A 12,497-nucleotide genomic window follows, 5' to 3' on the forward strand; every position below is an offset into this window, starting at 1 on the left:
GCTTTTTGAAGCTTTCCCTTTTCCAATAATAGACATCACTGAGGAGGAGAGGGAATGGAGCGAAACACCGCAGGATTCTGTTTGGAGGCAAAAGCCTTCTCTGGTTCTCTAAGTTGTCAAAGAGAGATAGGAAATAAAGAAGAGAGTTTCCTTTTTCTTTTTCTTTCTTTTTTTTTTTTTTTTAATCTGCTATATGCTAGGCCTAGAGCTGGTAGGAACTTTACATACATTGTTTCATTAATATTCACAGATGAGGTAGGTGGTATTATCTATATATTTATAGAGGAAGGAGGAAACCAAGGCTCAAGAATATCAATATCCCAAGGTCATACAAATCATTAAGTATAATGGAGCCAGAATGTAGACTGCACCTAACTGACCACCAAGCCCCTGCCTTTTGCTTTGCACTGTAATACTTTGCTGCACAGTACACAACCTTGCAGAAATCTGCAATTGCACTTGATTTTTAATTTTCCATAGTGTCTTGTACTACTGAGGCTCATACTGACTATATGTGACTTAATCCAATATGATTGGTGTCCTTATAAGAAGAAGAGGAGCGGCACAGACACCTGTGGGGAGTATGCCATATGACAGCAGAGGCAGAGATTGAAATGCTGCCGCTGCAAGACAGGGAGTGTTAAGGATTGCCAGCAAGCCACCGGAAGCTAGGAAGAGGTAAGGAAGGGTTCTCCCCTAGTTGGTTTCGAGGGAGCGTGACCCAGCAGACTTTCTGATTTTGTACCACTAACCTCCAAAACTAGGAGAGAATAAATTTCTATTGTTTTAAGCCACAAAGTTCATGTTACTCTGTTACAGCAGCGCTAGGTAACTGAGACACTGTCTTTGTCTCCCTACTCCAGTATGACCTCATCATAGTAACTGAACTAATTCAGGCTGCAACAACCCTATTTCAAATAAGGTAACAATCTGAGATACGGGGGTTAGGACTTCCACATATCTTATTGAGGACACAATTCAATGCATAACAGATGGCATTGAAGTTGAAAGGTATTTCAGCAGAGATCTGAAGGATGAGTAGCAATTTTTCATATGAACATGAGGGGTAACAGGTAGAGAAAACTCTCCAAACAATTACTGAAAGAGTCAAGATTCTTGAGAGCTAGGATCTTCTCTTTGTCATTGCTGAAATTTCAATACCTAAAAACAACACCTAACATGTAATAGTTGTCAAATAGTTTTGAAGGAAGAGAAAGAAGCAATGGAAGCAGCATGTCACTTATATAGTGTCTGAACAGCCAATACCACAGTAAACTTTCAAGTCCAAAGTCGATGAGAAGAAATTTTAGCACCCATACGCTATACATATTAAAAAGATCCTGCAGAAATCACCCTGTAAACGCATGCAAAAGAGCCAGTGAATCAGATCAGAAAGCGGTGGGCTGTTTTTACTTGGATATGTCTCTCTGCCTGTTCCTTGGTGGTGTTTTTGTTCTGTTTGTTTGCTTGTTTTTGTTTTTGTTTCTGTTTTTACCCTCCACCCCATGCCTGTTGACACTAAAAACCAAAACCAGTGTTCTGTGCTTTCCACTCATAACTATACTTTTGCTCTGAAAGGAAAGTGGATTCAGATTCTGGTATCAGTTTGTTTAGACACCAAAAGATTCATGATTAATTTTACATTTTAATTTTTATCACTGTCTCACAAAAACCTGCTTAGCTTGTTTAATAGATTACATTTTCTACCTTCTTATCCAAGTATAGTTATGAAATATCAGACATTTCAATTTATTTCAACAAATTTTCTTCAACACCTATTTTGGACAAGGATCCATTAACCATTGTTCTCCCTGTCTGAAAATTGCTGGGTTATGACTTGAAGCTTTGTGGTTTAAAAAAATCGTGTTGCACTCCTAAAAGCTCATCACATCAAGATCAAGCAAGACAATTGAGCGTAACTGAAAGAGAATTCCAGGGTTGGGGATTATAACTATGTCTTTCAGGGGTAATAGTCACTCAGGCAAGTTTTAGGACACCACAAGGCTAGCCATCAATTAACCAAATGAATCAATGAGCCATGACATTGCTTTGCTCAATCAAGTTAAGTGTTAAGGAATTACTAATGCAGAATGGTGGTGATATAGGAGGAAATGAGCTCTGAGAATGATATATTAGGAGAATTATACAAAGCATAGTAATATGGGAATGTTTCTTTTTCTGATATATGTAACTATATTAACTAATCTCATACATGATTAAGATGAATATTCTGTTTGTATCTCAAGATCTTTTTAAATGCTGATTATGGAATTTATAATTCCGCTAACTTTTTGGTTTCTAATATATTGCCTGGAATTCTCAGTCAATTCTAAACCCAAACTGGAAATTAAAATCTAACAGTAGATGAGAAAGAAGGAAAAATAAACTGGCATTCGTTTTTCTAATATTGTATCTTTTAAATTTTGATTATTCAGATTTTAGGATTAAATGTTGGCACTACTCTGTCACTTATTTTCTGCTAATGATCATCTCTGCTTTAGCCCTTAGAAAATGGTCTGCAGCGCTTCAATTTTGCATGCAAGCCCTTAAGCTGCCTTTTGTAGTTTCTAAAGGGACAAGGAGCTTGTTAGCCTGGAATTTAGTTTATTTTGGTACTCACTTGTTATTAGTTATTCTTTTCTTGATTTTTTGGAACTTTTTTCATGAGGAAAATCCACCATTCTTACCAATTAGTTATAAACCAGTTTGAGTTTAGGAATTACATAATTTACTACTTTGAAACATTATGTTATCCAAATAATTAGGAAATGGTAAAGAAGAGAATATTCACCGAATGTTGGGTGATGTGGCTGATAATTAGATCCTCTGAGAAAAACTGCAACTCCTGAAATTTGTGGCAGGATCAGGAAAGGGGCCAGTTGAAAGCAAGTAGTTAATTATATGAGTACTTATTAATGAAAATTAAGTATGGCCTTCTTATGATTCAATCTCTGTTTTAAGTGATATAACTTTTTTGCATTTTATAGCCTACTGAGTTGATTAACCCAAAAGAATAAGTGGCCTCACTAGTGGCTTGAGATTTGACTCCCAGGAAAAACATTAGGCAGTAATTAAGAACAAGACTTTTTTACCTTTTTAAGTTGTGAAATTTTAACTGCATTACCTAATGCAGTTGCCACTAGCCACATGTGGCTATTGAGCACTTGAAATGTGACCAGTCTGAATTCAGAGGTGCTGTAAATATGAACTACACACTGGGTTTCAAAGACCTGGTATGAAAAAAAGAATGTAAACTATCTCCATAATATTTTATATTGATTGCATGTTGGCATGATAATATTTTGGATATATTAGGTTAAATAAATTTTAGTTCTAAAATTAAGTTCACCTGTTTTAACTTTACTGACATAGCTACTTGAAAAATTTAAAATTACATTTGTGGCACGTTAGTTTTGTTGGAAGTTTTAGCGGCATCTCTTTAGAAAAGTTTTTATGCCTCTGTACTTTTGTGGGCTGTTTGCTCTTAAGAAGTTCCTGTCTGTAGATTGTAGTACTTACGTCAGTGAACATTATGCTTGCTAAAAAAGTGCTAATATTCTATTTTGTTAATTAAGTCCCTCTCTCCTTGCTGTTTTTTAACTAGTGAAGTTAAAGAACTCCTGAGTCTGTTAAATTCTATGCATGGCTGTCCTGTACTATGCTGTTTGCTCATTCTATCCCAACCTGGTAGGTTTCTAGGAAAATAAAGCATAAAATACTGAGTTCTCATATACCACCCTATTATTAATACCTTGCATTGGTGTGGTACATTTGTTACAGTAAATATTAATTTTTGATACCATATTTCATTCTGTTTTTAACCTCTTGAGGAATCATTCCTTTTGGGAGTCTGAGATGCCCAGTTATTCTTCTCTTCTCATCAAGGGCTCCAGATTGAAGCAGCTGTTCTTTGGAAGTGCCAACCTTGCTTCAGTTGCCTGGTAGCAATCATTAGATGGTTATGGAAGCGTAAGTGCCACTTTGTTGTTGTGCAGCCCAAATGAATGAACTGTACCTACTGTTTCTCTACTTCCCACCTCTTCCTCTGATGGCTTTTACGTGGTTTTTAATAATCAGTTGATGTTTATGGTAACATAAATCAAAATTAATACAGGTTTTCAAAGACCCAATTTATGTATTACCATGTACCATAAGTTATGACCTATCATAAATTGTCATGGCTTGTAAGTCTTCTTTACAACTCTTGAATAAAATTCTGTCACTTATTGTATTATTATATATTATTACTGGAAATATCAGTAACCAAAAATGAGTTTTTTGATACTGTGCTTTTATAAGAAACCAGCCAAAGCAGAATCTGCATATTGTAGGAACTGAGAAACAAGCTTGATTAATAATCAGCCCCTCTTCTCCAGGGGGGGCTTCACTATTTCCTTTGTGTTGGGCGATGGGTGGGTGGAATTCAAATAAAGAAAACTTGTGTACTTTATTTTAAAGTCTTTAATTTATAAAATGCTTGACACCAGCCTAAAAGGTTTGGCAGCACTGGGATTAGTAGATTAAAGTTACATTATATTAAGCAGAGATAGGCAGTTGGATAGATGTTTTTAATAATGAAATCTGTAAAGGTCAGGCTGTAAAATAAACGTAATACTTGAAGTAGTCAGTTGTCTACTTTGCCTAAAAAACAGTAATAAATTAATCTTGTTCCAAAAACAGTTCTCTTCGTAATGCCTTTCATCTTAGGCAATCTTTTGTATATCATGCAAAGGACCATACAATTAGCATGAAATGAGAGAGCGCCTTTTAAATTTGATGAATAAGGGCTTTTTTCTTCCTTCAGCTGATATGCATGCAAGGTGGAGGTCTGTATCCCACCAGCAGCCAGACTATTTGGGGTATCTACCCTGTAAGGAGCTCTCAGCTGATATTTGTGCCTTAATGAGGAGAGAGGTCTGGAAGTAATAAAAGTGAGGATAAAGTACATTTAAAAAAAAAAAAAGCTATTATGCTTTGGTGTAAAGGCTGCAAGATTCTCCATTTTGGAGCTAGGCTTTCCACCTTTCCCTGTCCAAGATGAGGACGTTGCCCCTGTCACCCTCTCTTTCTGGCAGTCAGTTTGAGGACATATTAGTAAGACCTCCATGAACATAAAAACTTGTTTTGGTTGTCTTTTCTGTCATTTTCATCGAGAAAGAAAAAAAGAAATTTTAGTGGCATCTCTTCAGAAAAGTTTTTATGCCTCTGTACTTTTGTGGGCTGTTTGCTCTTAAGAAGTTCCTGTCTGTAGATTGTAGTACTTATGTCAGTGAACATTATTCTTGCTAAAAAAGTGCTAATATTCTATTTTGTTAATTAAGTCCCTCTCTCCTTGCTGCTTTCTTTTTTTAAAAAGATGAAACCCCAATATTGCTGGGAAAGTTTTTATAACTTAATAATCACTTATGCTCACATTTTTATGTTATTATGCTTCGTAATTCCCTGATACGTCAACTAATAACATTCTCTATTACATAAAAGAAGCCAAAATGCCTCAAACAAGTTAAATAGGTCATTCATTCAGCTAACTTTTTCCTTCTAAGATACCACCAGAACTAGCATTTCCAGATTTAACAAATAAAAATACCAGGCACCCAGTTAAATTTGAATTTCAGTTAATCAATAGAAAAATTTTTAGTTTAAGTATGCCCCATGCATTATTTGGGACATACTTATACTAAAAAATTATATCTGTTTTATCTGGCAACCCTAACTATAACTCAGCTTTCTTACTAACTCAAAGAACTCCTGAGTCTGGTAAATTCTATGCATGGCCGCCCTGGACTATGCTGTTTGCTCATTCTATCCTAACCTGGTCAGAGATACTAACACAATACAGGTACAATTCTTTGAAGCCCAAAGTGCTTCAAGTATATTGTGTCCACTTTTTTTTTTTTTTCTTTTGAGAAATAGGAAAGGGCAGACTCCATTCTCATCTTGCCCACTTTTCATTTTTTGAAAAGGAGAAAATGCTCCCATTTAAGGTGACAGTACTGGTTCTTAAAGTGAAAAGACACCTACTACAAATAGCTTTTGCTTCTCCTTCTTCCCCACCCCCACCTCTCTATTTTTGTTTCACTTAATATAAAATTCCTAGTGGTATACTTACAGATGTAAAACTTTAAAATAATGAATTTAGACAAAATATGAAAGTCCTGTGTGCTTTATAAACATTGTTGAGGGCAGGCTGGATAAAAAGTGACTCACCCAAAACAAACACTGCCCTCCAGATGAAAGATTTTAACTTCCCTTTGCCCTCTCCTTTTCCCTCTTCTCACCCTGCCCTTCATCATTTAAACAACAGTGCTGGAGAAGGGCCACTTCATATGCACATTCTCTTCCCTTGTCATCTGGATTATTACTAAGGTCTCCTAGGTGATATTCCTGCCTCCAGCCTCACTCCTTTCCAAATCTACAGCCAGCAGTGATGTTTCTAAATCATAAATCTTACCGTATCACTGGCTCACCTCCAGGGACTGCTTATCAGCTGATTAACACAGCATTTGGTGCCTTTCCTGGCCTCTAAACTGCCTCTTCTTTTACTTCTTCCCTGGCACTTGATGCTCCAGCAATAACAAATATTTGCAGTGTCTCAAGCATACCATGCTTCTGCATGTCTTCAGTTTTTTTGTGCACAGTTTCCTCTGACTGGAATACGTTCATTTGAATTCACAACTCAGTATTTCAGAAAGCAAAAGGTGTTTGATAGTTGCTGGTTGGTAAACGGATAAATGTGGTCCAGGCTCTGGTATTCTGGATCTGGCCTCCAGTAATAACAACCACTATTACTTATTGAACATCTACTTTGGTGTTTAATGTGCTGAGTGCACTGTGGGCATATATTATCTCATTTAGTATACCCATTTTATAGCTGAGAGAACTGACAGAACAGTGAAATGACTTGTCCAGGTCATATAGCTAATTTGTGGCTCAAACTTAAACTCAGGTCTGTTGGGCCCAATCCAAACACTTAACTGCCAAGACACTGATTTAATCTCAGCGGCTAGAGCTCTGCCTCAGTTTCCCCAGAGTCCCTAGTTCTGGGCTTTCTGCAGCTGGGTCAGTCTGCAGAGACCCCATCCCTGCTGGCCTCAGGGCTATTTGTATATAAATTCATGTTCCCAAGGCAAGTGCAAAGGGGCTGCTAGACTTTGACCTAAAAAAAGAAAGGAGATAGCCCCTGACCTGTTTTGCTCTCTGCCTGCCTTCTTTTTTCCCTTCCCCTTCTGTTTGCTCCTCAAGGTTTCTTGAACCCTGGTCTTCCAGCACTCCTCTCCCTCAGCACTGGCACACCGTGATACTCTCCTCACTCCTAGAGAATCACTGACCAGGAGATTAAAGGGAATTACGGCTAGAAAATTTGGCCCAAATTGTCTAGGGCTCTCAATGTCACATTTTAAAGTTTGAACTATATTTTGTATGTGGTTAGGAGGTCCTGATAGTAAAGTTATCACTAAATTGGGGTAGATAAAAATCAGTGGTTTTCCTTCAAAATATAAAATTTGTAACACAAAGATGAAACACTATTATAAAGGGCAAAGTTTCTAATTATGTAATATTGACCATATGGCCATGTTACTTTCTAAGGAAATTTTGTAAGTGCATTGCAATATCTCCCAAGCATTTTCTTGTTGGTGTTCTGCTAGAGCAATTCTTAGCACTTAATGAGGACTTGCCTTGAATAGGGCATCTAGCAATCTTTCATAACAATGAATTTGGTGATAAGGATAAATTATTTAGGAAATAAATCTTTCCTGACGACATTTTAAAATCGTCATTTAATGAGCGGCAGCAATCACTTGTATATGCAGATTCAACAAATATTCTTACACTAACAGCTATAACTTTCCGCATGTTCAGGGGACAGATTTATATTTGATTTCTGTTTTAAATTTATCCATTCAGCAAGTAATTTTTAAGCATCTACTAACTTTGTGTTATTCCTTTGGCAATGTGGGAGGATTACGAAGACAGTGAGTGCATGGTCCGTTCTTGTAAATCATTTGAATCTCTGAAGAAAGATTAAAGCTCATTTCATTTTTTATAAATGTACATGAACAGAAAAAGGGATGTGCTGAAACCTGAGCTAGAAATATAACCACAGTGCATTAGATCTTGTATCTTGCATCTGCCTGAAATAGCACATTTAATTTTTATTTTGAAGATACATTTCATATTCTGATATATTTTAAATGCATAAGCATTTTTCAAAACAATTTTGTTTACTTGTCATTGATGAAAAATATTTATAATACAAAGGTGTGTGTTAATTCTATTGACACTTGTCCTAATAAGGCGTTAGAAAAACATTCAGTATCAATCTTCTCGATCTCCTCCGTTAAGTAGGATTTAGCGGCTAGGCACTCAAGTCATATGCGACTCAGCCTTTTCCTCACATTTAATTATTCACTAAGTCCTGTCAGTTCTGCCTTCAGTCTCTCTTATTTGTCCTCTCCTTTACCTCTCCTGTGGAAAGACCAGAGATCAGGCCCTTACATCTCTCATCTGATTTGTTACAAAGCCTTCTGACTGATCTTTCTTCCTCCTCACTTTTGCCCTTCTGATCTATTCTTTACACGAGTGCTAGAGTTTTCCACTTCAAAAACAAAAATTAGTTGTATTACCTTTTCTCTCACTCAAAAACCTACAGTGTTCCCTATTACTTGACAGAAACATCCCATTGCCTTAGCTTTTGTGAGGGGGCCTCCAGCTCTTGCCAGGCCCCTCTAAGGCTGCATTCCATCTCATACTCTGTGCTAGGATCTACTTGCCACCCCCCACCCGCCTGGTGCTTGCACAGCTCCCTGCCTTTGCTCACTGAGTAGTGAGTTTGGAATGCCCTTTCTGCAGCAGTCGCTATGGAGGCCAGCCCTGCCCTTCAAGCCCAGCTCGGAATGTGACTGTTTTCCCTGGAGCCTTCCCAAGTTTCTCCACTGGAAGACATCTCTCCATTTCAATCCTATACTGTATTGATTTTTATCACTATTGGGCCTTTTAACAAATTTGCTTATATACTCTGGTGCCTTTTTTTTTTTTTTCCTTTGGCATTTATAGCTTCCATTTTGCTGTGGGTGCCCAGTAACTTATAGCCAACTTTGAAGCATGGATAGCACGGTTATACCTGATCCTTAACTTCAGGATGTTTTGTTTCTATTTTCCTTATCCCTGACTTTTTATTTCAATGTTTTCTTTTTTCTTCCATTGGATATTACCTCAAAACCTTTTAGGAAGAGATATGGTAAGGCTTGGATGAATATAATTAAAAGCAGGAACTTTGTCTCACTGATCTTTTATTGTCCAGTGCAGTGTCTTCATCAAATAGGTGAATTGAATTGAACCAAACTGAACTAGAGCATGTTTACGTCCCCATGTCTTTATAATTAATCTGCACTGAGAATTTATAGTTAGTTTTGATTAATAAGCAAATCATCCAAACATTTTCTGATTTGGATAGAAGAATTTTTTTTTAATTATAAAAAAATAAATCAGTCCTCAAAATATATAGTTTGTTATTTTTAAAAGTGAACTCTCATGTCTCTGTGGTTCTTAAGGATATTAAGGTTATATGAAATATTAATAATACATTTATGCATTTATAAAGAAAATTATTTGTGTTAAATTAGATATTTATGCCTAACGTAAATTGGATTTAAGTTCATCTCAATTAGGATTAAGGTAACATTAATTTTACTTTTTTGAGTCCTTTACCTCACGTCTATATTTCTGACATGTCCTTACTTTAGAGCTGCTATAGCCAGCTGAAAGTCCCAAAGGACATTCTAAGTATTTGTTTCTTGCACAGAAAAGTATTCTTCTTATATAATTTTGAAATTACAATTAATTGGAGGTATATCATTGATCACTATATATTTTTTTCTTATTTAAAATATTTAATAATAAAATCAAAGAACAAAAGAAATTCTCCTTCTTAGTTCCCTTCTTGATACTGTCTCTTTGTGTGCCTTTGAATGAAAGAAGTCAAAATGGGTCTCAAAATCACAGGTCATTTTTTTTTTTAATAAGAAATTTTATTTTGAGATAAATTCAAACTTACAGGAACATTTGCAAAAACAGTACAAACCCCATACATAGAACTCCAGCATACCCCGACCCCCCTCCCGATACCCCGATCCACCGATCCACCACCTTTAACATCCTGTCACACCAACAGGTCATTTTTTACTATTCTGAAATTTTATTACTTAGTTTTGCATTGTTTTTAGGCTTATTTTCCCTGAATATGTGAATCAAGCCCCCCCATAAACCTGCCTGGTGAACTGGGCCAGTGCCTAGAACCAGGGCCAAGAGCTCTGATTCCCTTTGTGGCTATTTGACAACTACCTAACTATGCTGTATTTCCTCATGGACACCGTTGGGATAATCGCCTTTCATACCTCATAGGAGTATTGTGAGATTAATTAATGTCTGTAAAGTGTCTTCAGGATCATGGTGAAAGGTATTAATTTATAAGCATGTGGTATTATTATAATTATTAGTAGTAATATAGGGATGGTTGTTTAATGCGAATTTTCCTCTAAGTGTAGTGTCATAGTTTTAAAAGGACAACCTCTTTCTTTGTGGCCAGATGTGGATATAATTAACCCTTTACCCTTTATTTTGAAGATACAATTAGCCAATTGTGTATGCAATTAGACACGTATGCAGTTTTTGCTAGAACAACTAATTGCAGCCTTGGTAAAAGTCCTTTTGAAAATGTTGGCCCTTTGCATCTTGACTGTCCTTATCTGTGTACTAAGCAATTTGTGCTAAGCATACCTCAGGGCCATGGAAGCTCCTGAATATTGAAGAATTGCTTCTGCGGTTACTCAAGAAAGATTTTACTTTCTTGGAGCCATAGCTTTGTATTTTGCCGTCAAGCCTAAAAAGCTTTTCACATGGTTCTGGCTTCACAGGTTTTATTGATTTTTCTTAATCTTGACATTCAACTGGAACATTTTCGACAGACTGCATTTTGTGAAGCTAGATTTTCTTTTGTAATTTTTTTCTCCATTGTAAACTCTATTTCCTTTCTATCTCTAATTCAAACATATTATCTTATATTCCCTTTACTTACTAAGTAGTGAGTAAGAAACAGATCCATTCTGATCTTCTCTCTCAGTTATTGCCCAGTGTCACCATTTTTAGAGGGGACTTTCAATCACTATAATGTAACTTCTCTTTAGAGTAGAAGAAAATTGAGGAGACTGGGAAGAGATTGTTATATCCATTCGTCTCCACTAATATCCTATTATTATATAAAGGGGAAGGTTCATGGCATTTAATGGTGAGTGTAAAGACAGCCTCTTTTAAGACATCAACTCTTTTTTAACAGTTTTCTTCCCTGATCATCATTGAATTCTACTTTGTGTAAGACACTGTGCTACCGCCACGAGAGATTCAGAGATGAGCAAATCACAGTTGTTACTTCCAGGAGCTTAGAATAAAGTGTTGAAGATGAGAAAGGTGTCCCTGTCTGCAGACTACAGTAAGCGTTGTATAAAGTGCTAAAGAGAGTCAATGAAGGTGGTGATCAAGTTGATTGGGGCATCAGGAGAAGGTTCTCAAAAGAAGTTGCAATTGGGATAGGACCTGAAGATTGGTCAACTTTTGCTAAACCAGGGGGTAAGTTTTTGTGTGAGCAAAGGCACAGAGATGCTGAAACATAAGTAGGTTCGGAGAAGAATGATGGGTTTTGCTAAAGTGTGGTTAACTTATAAAGGAAGCAGTAGGACATAAGACTGGAAAAACAGCTTGAGGCCACATTGTGGAGGATACTGAAAGTTAGGTAGAAAATGTAACTTAATTCACCTGTCAGTATGAAGCCATGACACAGTTTTGATAGAGTGACATTACTAGAGCCATGCCATAAAATCAAGCAGGACCAAATATGTCAGATAGACTGCTGTGGGGACATACAAGACGTGAGGAAATGCATTCAGAGGTGTTGCAAAATTAGAATCCGTGTCCTCTCTGGACCATTATCACAGGGAATGAAAAAAGAGGGTGATTACATACATGAGGCACACTGTGGAGATAGTATTTCTTGATATTAGCAACTATCCTGACATGGAGGTGAACGACAGGAAGGAGTTAGGTCAAAATGACTGAGAAGAAAGAGGGAAGTACCTTTAATTGAAGTATGGATGTACGTATGTGGGCAGATAAAAGAGAACTAACTCTCAGGAATTGGAACACCATGGCATATTATAAAAATAGACAAAGCACAATAGATGAAGCTTAATTCTAGTTATCCAATGTGGTATTTCTAATAAGAGTGGCAGAAAAAGAATTATATTTTATTTCAACAACAACAAAATTAAATTGCACTGGCTAGGGCATCCTGCTAGAGATAGCAAACTAGAGAATATAAACACAAAGATGGAAGAAATTAAACAAATGCATTTCTTGGAGCCTGTTAGCACTTAATCCATTAAAACTAGAAAGCTATACATATATGCTAAATGTACCAAAACATGGCTCTGTGTATTTTCTTAAAA

The 12,497-nt window shown here is 36.6% G+C and overlaps 1 protein-coding gene across 2 annotated transcripts in view; it reads left to right on the plus strand.

Annotated features, from left to right (window-relative positions):
• The window catches only part of UMAD1 (UBAP1-MVB12-associated (UMA) domain containing 1), a 273,824-nt gene that overhangs the window by 213,004 nt on the left and 48,323 nt on the right, over window positions 1-12,497 (plus strand). The gene's annotated exons all lie outside the window — the stretch shown is intronic.

This window comes from Choloepus didactylus, chromosome 5 (genome assembly GCF_015220235.1).
Source record: "Choloepus didactylus isolate mChoDid1 chromosome 5, mChoDid1.pri, whole genome shotgun sequence".
NCBI lineage: Eukaryota > Metazoa > Chordata > Mammalia > Pilosa > Megalonychidae > Choloepus > Choloepus didactylus.